This window comes from Mercenaria mercenaria, chromosome 7 (genome assembly GCF_021730395.1).
Source record: "Mercenaria mercenaria strain notata chromosome 7, MADL_Memer_1, whole genome shotgun sequence".
Lineage (NCBI taxonomy): Eukaryota > Metazoa > Mollusca > Bivalvia > Venerida > Veneridae > Mercenaria > Mercenaria mercenaria.
In genome coordinates, this window is record NC_069367.1 from 4,370,551 (window position 1) to 4,379,866 (window position 9,316).

Below are 9,316 nucleotides of genomic sequence, written 5' to 3' on the forward strand. Positions count from 1 at the left end.
TGTTCTCGGTGCTTCCGAGGGATCTACTTTTCCAGATTTTATCAATTCAAACATTACGGTGATACGGACTGTATCTGTTAGATCTAGTGAACGTATCATAAAAGAGGCATAAATAATGTAAATATTTAATCTATAGCAACGCACCAAAAATAAAGTATTCCGTTACCCATGTGAATTTTACACAGTTATCTTTATTAGAAATATTCACAGGTGAGAAATAGTTCACTTACTGAACGCAACTGCTGACGTTAATTGATAGATCAAGTGTGAGTTATTATATCATTAATACATAAACTGGTGTTTTGCCTAACTTCACCTTTGAATGTTTACTTTCCTTTGCGGTAGAATGATACTTGATATATGTTTCTTACTTCTGTGTTGTCATGGTAACTACAATTCTCCTGATCTGACTTTCGTAACAAAAGAGTTTTAAGACAGGTTATTCCCATATAGATATTTACTATTTGGGCAAAACGAAGAAATGGTGTGAATGGGGATAATACTTTACTTCCCTTGATGTGATGAATGTAATGACTGAAATGTTAAGTGATTCTGAATTATGTTAAGCAAAACTACATTGGACACGTCTACATTGATTTCACTGAAACGTCATTTTTGAAAATATTTGACAACTAACAAATATTAGATTATTTTGATTGGCATAAAAATTATACAATGGCATCATGACAAGTGACGTCAGTAACAATGCATTTGTTATCGACATCGAGCCATATACTTAAACGATAAAGCTTTATATATTTTCAAAGGAAAATCTCCTACAACTCTTTTATAGAATAAAAAGTCAAAATCAAACCAGCACACCAATCATTCCCTAGCATCAAATACTAGTATTCTACAGGCAGCATAATTAATATGTAACAGTGTAGCACTATGTTACCAAAAATGCCTACGCCTACGCTGCCTTTATGACGAAAGCGGAATTTCAATAGACAAAATGACCCTAATGTACCAGTTAATTGCAAAGTGTTTTGATCTCATATCATCGTCCTAAATATCTTGTAAATCCTCTTGTTATTTACTATTATTGAAAACGAGCAGAACAGATTCCCCGCAGACAGATCTTGCTGAGACTATACGTATATTCTTTTGTGTTCAGTAATTAGAAACAGGAATTCATGAAGTCTCGATCTATTTACAAGCTTTGTATATTTGTAGATACCATAAAAGCATTTGGCAGTATACTGAAGTTATCTTAAATCAGCCATTTTAGCTTAATAGAGCATCTACTCGTAAATTCTTTAAGTGCAAATGAAATTATCACTATTTCATTTTCAGTGTGAAACAATTAAGGGACGTAATTTTACCTTTACTATTTTTCCAAGATTAAAAACGAAGGTCCACGGACACTTAAGTTAGAAATTTTATCAAAAGAGAATTTGCATTCTATATATATATATATATATATATATATATATATATATATATATATATATATATATATATATATATATATATATTATCCTCAGTTAAGAACTCTGAAGGTGTAAATGGTAGATTCAGAACCTCCGCCACTTTGCTTAAAGGTAAGACTGTACGCTTAGTGATGTTCTTGTAATAATGGGAACTTCCGTGTTTTCATAGCATGTCTGTTGCATAACCCTAGGTTCTTGATTTATATTATCCAATCATAATATCGGATTTACCAGAACAAGGCCATATATGCTGTCTCATGCAGTCCGCAGAAAAGTGTTGCACGTTTTATCGTTGCAGAGTCATGATAGAGTTAGTCTTCCTTGTCATTCAACTTATATGCAGTGTCCAAGAAATATCTTTAAAAAAGTATGTCCTACCCATTAGTTTTCTTTGATGAGTTTAAAAATGTATCCACATACCACATAAAGTTTCATTATCACTCATAACATATAGCACGATAAACATTTTAATATAAATTTCGACTTATCAGGCTACGTTTCCAAGTTTTATATTGCAAATACATACATGTAAAATAATTACAACATTTATACTATATTAGGTGATTTGGCTGACACCAAAGACGTTTAAAATTTGTTTTGAAACATCCATCTATGTTCTTGAAGATCTTTTATTGCAAACGTATGCAAATCATCAAATAAAACAATGTGACTAAATGAGAAACTGAGCGATCATTGAGTAGTAAACAGCAATATATTTCTGAAGTAAAACCGTCAATGGAAAGAGTATTGTTTTTCCGTTAAACTGACCGAAAATGACCCCACAATAATATCAGATACGCGGACTCCTTGGCATCGGCGCATCAGTAATTAAAGCTGACTTGTACAAAGTGTACGGGGACAGTGCTCTGCCATACCGTACTAATGCCCGATGGGTATCTCTCTTTAAAGATGGGAGAACCAGCACAATAGATGAGGCTTGTCTTGGGCGTCCTCTGATGGCTGTGTCTGAACAAGACATTGATGCTATGAAAGTGATAATTGAGGAAGATACAAAATGCACAGTGGAGCAGATACGGGAAATGTCGGGCCTTAATTCATCAGCGGTTTTTCTGATTTTAAAAGGAAGGCTTCACCAGGTGTGTGCACGCTGGATACCGCATTTATTGGCTCCTGAGAAAAAGAGGGAGAAGGTAGAAAAAAGCTTCTTCCCTGCTGAATCTAGGCGTATCAAAGAAATTGTTACAGGTGATGAGACATGGCTGTACTCTTTTGAGCCTGACATTAAAGAATATGATAAAATGTGGGTAGGTGAAAATAACGAGAGGCCCCTTCTTGCTCAGCGGAGCAGAAACGTCTGACGGGTTATGTATGCCCTGTTCTTTGACTCCGATGGAATTATGCCTCAAGTCCCTTTCCATGAAAAATGTAGTATTACATATAAAATGTCCTGTATGCTATTATTGAACACTACAGCGCGAATCGCCCAAGAAAAGGGGCGCGTGCCATCAAGCTGCTACATGACAGCGTTCCGGCCGATCGTTCAGCCGTAGTACAGGTATATACCCCAAGGCGAGTTATTTTGAGGTTTTACTACACCCAACATATAGCCCTGATCTCTCCCCTTGTGACATTTTGTTGAACCCATACATTAAATCATGTTTAAGGGGCGGGGCTTTGAGTCTGTAGCGCTCTATACCAACGTATAATCCGTATTATCTGAGTGGCTTTTGCGCCTGGACAAATGTGTACCGTCTGGTCGAGAGTACTTCGAAGGCCTCACATAGTCATTTCTACGAAAATGACTGAGGTATGGATAGCCCGCCACTGTTGCCACTGCTTTTCAAGCGCTCCTCTTATTTCACATTTTCTGACTTCGGAGATTTATCATAAACTGATAGAATAATGTATTTCTTTACATACTAGTACTCAACCAGATTTGTCGTCTGTGATATCTGAAACGAAATTATCTTTGCTAAATATTTACCACACTAATAACAGTTTGACATTTAATAGTAAACATGTTTTTTACGTTCCCGTAAGTTACAAGACCGGTTTTCAATGCCATATAATGTCATTTAATCATAGCGTGGCTGCGTCTCCGCCCCCTATACTTACCCAATTAGTAAATTAAGCCTGCAACAGTGTTTCAGTTCAGAATAGAAAACAAAATGACGTCAACAGTAACAGACACAGCCTTTAAGACAGAAATATTCATTGTCAGATATTCATCTGCGTTGTAACTGTGTAGCTGTGTAACGTTGTAAATATGTAATGAAATGTTTTAAATATGCTTATCATAGTATTACGCAAATTCATACAGTAACAAATATTATAGACAATTAATCTTTTTAGGCCCCTCGGAGTTAAAAAGGTGCAATTCAGCATATATGCAGAATATAATCAGTAGGTAAACTATACCGGGCGCCGCGAACTATTTTTTGCTGTTGTTTTTGTTGTTGTTTGTTTTCTGTTTTACTACCAAACTCCCTGCAGTGATTTCTTTCTCTAACATTACATTAACCACACATTCACCGTTACCATGACAATGAGTTGTATCATTGACCGATACAACGTAATTTTTGTGATGGCATAGGTCTCTCTTTAAGGCGATGCAACTGCAATTTGTATTTTCTATTCGAATTCTGCACAGATATTTTTGTTCTTTTCTTGCATATTGCATTACACTACATCAAGCACTTTAAAATGGGCGTTAACACCCGCAGGCGGTTCTCTTTTTATATTTGTCGTTATTTTATATCAGTATTCAAAAGACTAATTGACTGGCCGTTTTTTTTTCAGTAAAGACCGACTTATGTATTTCATCGGGTGAATAACAGTTAAGCGAGTAACTAATGACCTATATTTTGTTGCGAAGAAAAGATTCATACACACAAAATAGTTGTTAGCAACAGAATAACCACATATCTAATTTAACAGCGCAATAAAAGAAAAGTAACACAGTACCAGAGGGTAACATAGAAACAAAATGCAGCTGTGATTATTTTTCACTATACTTTTTCCCTAAGTGAATGAAAAATATTGATCAAGCCCATTGTCACAGCATGGTAGAAATCAAAAACATGAAAAAATAGACGTGGACACTTCAGTTTAGGTAAGATAGAAAACAAAAGTTAAGCGCGACAGAAAGTCTCTTTTGAGAATCAGTTTCTAATATATCCCTGAGATAAATGAAATATTACATTTGTCGCCATAACTAAATTATTTCCGATTACCGTGACAATTCTCTCAAGAACAACGTCATAGATGGTTAAAAAATATTTGTTTGATGAGTGTTTTTATAAAACGAGTGTTGAATTTTTGAAGTATACAAAGATGATAAAGAAAGAAAAATTATGAGAACGAATAGTTATTTTGTTTTAACGAAAGGATTTCGTTTAAACGAAATAAAAAAAGTCTCACATTACCTAAGTGGAAAAAAGTGTGTAACATGTCACTTTAGGGGCACCGTACAAAACATATATTATATCTCATTTTTGACATGTAAGTGAACAGCTTTTATCTGCCAATACTTCTTAACATTCTTTATTTTGCCATCACAAAGCTCTTCCTTCTGAAAGTATTGAGTTGTTTTGTATGTGATCACTATTTTCGATCGCTGTATCATTTAATTTGTTACCAAATTTAGAGACAGGCCTAATTTAATCAGCAGAGTTCAGCCTAGTTTTCAAGAACGTAGATAAAAGACGCATGAACTAAAAGGCTCTATTGAAATCCGTTCATCACGACAAGATAAAAAAGAAACAACAGATTACCGAAGAAAATATGTATTCAGTCATAGGTTTATACATAAAGTTAAAAGATGCGTGTATAGATTTAACAAATGTTATTCAACAAGGATCTTACAACAAATCTCATTCTGTTCCCTTTTAGCTCGCCCGCTGAGCGCAAATCTGCGGATCATAGGGTCATAAGTTCAATTCCAGGGCAAGACGAATTTTTTCCGTGGCGATTTGTTAAACTTTTTTTTCTGAAGTCATTCATCTTCTAACTGATTCATGTATCGAGGTTGGCAGCAACTTGCAGATAACAGGTAAGTACAGGTACTGAATCTAGGAACACTATCAAACTTAACTGCCAGCCGTTATAAAACTGAAATTATGTTCAAATATTTAGTACCACTGTGAGCTAATAGCCTCGTGTAATATTTCTGAATAAACTGTCTTTGTTTCATGCGACAACTTTTAGAGTAATAGGAGTTTTTTGGTCATGTTGGTTTTTTTTACATGAATATACCCTGATAAATATCGGTAATGTTTCTATTTTCGTCAAATTTTCGTGACAGATTCAATTTTTGCTAGAATCATTAACTGTCCTTATTCGTGAAATATAAAGAAATATGAAGACAATGCTCCTATAATTGACAACGCGCTTTGCAAAGTGCATATCCCATACGATGTAACCTGGTGTACACCGTCATTCACAGAAGGGCAAAATAACAAACACCTCTCTTATTATATCTGAAGGGTTAAATATTTTCTACCTTGACTCTTATTGCTAGAAATAAGCAATATTTAATATGCATTTTATTACATTACATAAATAAACTAAAAACAACGAACATGTTCAATTTCTCGGCTTTTTAAGTTTTAAACATTTCAATATGATACACTTAAATGTTCCCTTATAGACATGAACACATTAAATAGGATGTATTTGTTATTTTGCATAAAGTTTAGAAACTTCAAATGGCTGCAGCACACACCAGGACTCATTTTTAATGTCCATTAAAAACTTATATAGTTTCAAAAAATATTTTCAGCACTGAATAACACTGTAAAGAGAGTGGGGTAATGTTTGATGCGAGAAAATTACTTAAATTATAGAAGCACACTGTAAAATAAGCTAAAACTTAAGATTCCAAGTTGTAATCGTGTTGTACGATCTTAGTTTCCGTGACAAATTCTGTAATGATATTATCTCATTACAATTACTTGTCAATTGCTGTCTAATAGATCTGTCATGTGATAACAGCAAAACATCAAAAATAAGGAATAAGGAAAACAGCTCTACAGAGAAAATGCTGAAAGCTATATGAGTTCGCCATTATGTGATTACCTTTTTTTCGCGCCAATTTCCAATTCACTGTCTGTATAATTAGATAAAACACGGAACAACAGATATTTGTTCGAGAGCATCCTCTGATACTAATCGAATAGACATCAAGTGTAGGAATGTAGAAATGACAGTCTGATATTATTCCGCTTATTGCGTTCCTAACTTTCAAGGATCTTCACATAGATTTGATCATACAATTATTCTGCTGGGCAATTACAACCACCAAATTTCTTTACAAATCACTACGCTGCTCCTTGGTTATTCATTAGAAATCAGACTCAATCCTATAAACGTCACTATGTTTACTTCCTTTAAACGAAAAGTAACGTAGATGTCCAAGAACTATGTTGATTTTAAAAAAGAAACGCTTTGTTCATGAACAGACAATGAGCGGACTATGAGGTGCTTTACCTAAATTAGTCAGCCAATTATCTTTCTAACCGTAGCAAAATTGTTAAGGCTAAAGATGCACTTAATGCACACTTATCTAGAGGCTTTTCTGCCAAATATCCCGAACCATGTAATAATGATGGTGAAACGTTGTTATACTATTGGACAATATAAAATAAATATACAAACCGCCTCGAAAGCGTAGCTGAAGAGTGTCAGGCCGTGGGTTCGATTCCCAGCCGCATCATACCTAAGACGTGAAATATGGAACCAGTAGTTCCCGCTCTAAACTGGCTTTTCTTCTCTCATACCCTCGTGGCGATGTATTCCATCAGAAATGAGGTGTCGAGCGAGATTAAGATAAGTTGCAGAACTTGCTTCACAATCGATCTTTAGTATAAAATAAAAGACATTAAAGAGTATGATACCACATGATTATCAGGTACCTTGTACCTTGTTTTTTTTTTCTGTGGGAAATCCTAGACAATGCCCGCAAAAAATGTGTATTATTCTAGAATCAGCAACAGTAATATAACATGTAACTAAGAAACGTTTGTTTTAGCGGCCTTAAGAGATTGATGAGAGTTGACATTTCATGCAACACTGTTAGGACTATTTAAGCACAGGTGGCTATGATTTCTGCTATGCTTTTTAAACATACTTGTCATAATGGTTACCGTCATTGGACGGCGTACCTTTAGTCAAGTACACAATACTATTTAAACTTAATTCAATTTGTACAAAGATCCTTTGGAAGCATAGAATGCAAGAAAGGTAAATAATAGCAGACTCGGTTTGCAGATCGTTCAGCCCAACTTTTATGTCGTGTTATTGGTACTGTTTACTTTCCCAACATGACCATTTCGGCTTGGATGGTTCCAATACTCCCGCTTTCATAGCCTTGGGTATTGTATAATCACCCCTTGAATATGGTGCCTGCTTTTTAATTTTGTCTTTTGGCAGTTCCTGTGATACGCAGGCTCCATAACCTCAGATCCCCTTCCTAAATTCCAGTTTGTTTAGTTCTGCCCATTGTTTTCTCGTTTGGGGCAAACCCATTGTTTTATCTGGGGACCAAACGCCGCTCTTCATGGAATTACACGCCTCAACACGTGTATCATTGAAGGTTCCATGTTCACCGCCGTTTGAATACATCTGCGGATATCTCTAAACTGCTTTTTGTACTTTTAGCATGTGTAAATGTTGAGTTCTGCTCAACCCGTGGCTAGAGGGCGTGGACGGTAGCATGCATTTCCAGTACCGTCCATGAACAGGCTCAATCAAACCGAGCCTGCAACATTTTCGTTTTTGTCGTGTTGAACGACCTGTGATGTTTCCACATTTTTCTATTTTGTTTGAGTCTGTTCATGAGAGTCTAACGGATAGTACTTTTTACAGATACAAATATGTAAATTGTATATTTAAGCGGACTCTGGGAAATATTTGTTACTATTGTTAATTACGAATGTAAGTGTCATGTACAATTGACAAACTATATACAGTGCATTGATAATTATGTTAAGAAATTATACAAAATAATGTCGAACTTTAGTTTTGTGCAATAAACGCTGACAATGGAACGTTAAAATGATCTCCCCCGCCTCCTATATCCCTGTTTACTTAAAAACCCACCTAATGACCTACTTTTTCCTCTCACATGAACTTTGTGAAGTCATTCTTACAATACAACTACATTAAAACATGACAGGAGGACAATTTTCCCTGAATAACTATATTTTCTCAATTTTATTCGTTCTCAACCTCTAATTCACGTAGGAAAATTGGCATGTACTTGCGGAGAATAGGTTTGTACTGATACAGAATCCAGGAACACCAGTTAGTTTAACTGTCCGCTGTAACATAACGAAACAACTGTTAAAAAAACGGCGTTAAACCCAACGCTCTACAGAATAGACGTTTGAAACAGAGAAGAAAAATAAAACGCGTTTGGTGATTTATTCATCTCTCCGGGTCAAAATATAAAAATGGTCCGATGGCATTATTATTCCTCCATTTACATGACAAACAACACGTATTTTCTAAAACAAGGTTACAAAATTACATCATTACATTTACACCTAAATATCTCTACAATCACATTGCTATAGCTGGGTGCTTCATCCATTTTGCCACTTTCGTTTTAAATGGACATACACATTCTATTAAACTCAACTTGTCGCAATAGGAACATTTAAATGAAGCAAAATTTCGCACAGGGGGTTTCTGTGAAAGTAGTATTACTTTTGTCATAAAATCAGGCCGATTGGTGATATTTTCGAAATTTAAACGTTATTTGCTGCCACAATAAACCGAAACATGAGAGTTTTTCAAACTTCAATTAACTAATTACATGTACCATGACATTAATTCTAAAGATGTTATTTACTTATGGATTCTTCAAATTAATGAAAACTGCTTCTAAAAACTCTTATCAAAGAATCGGTACATCAAACAGC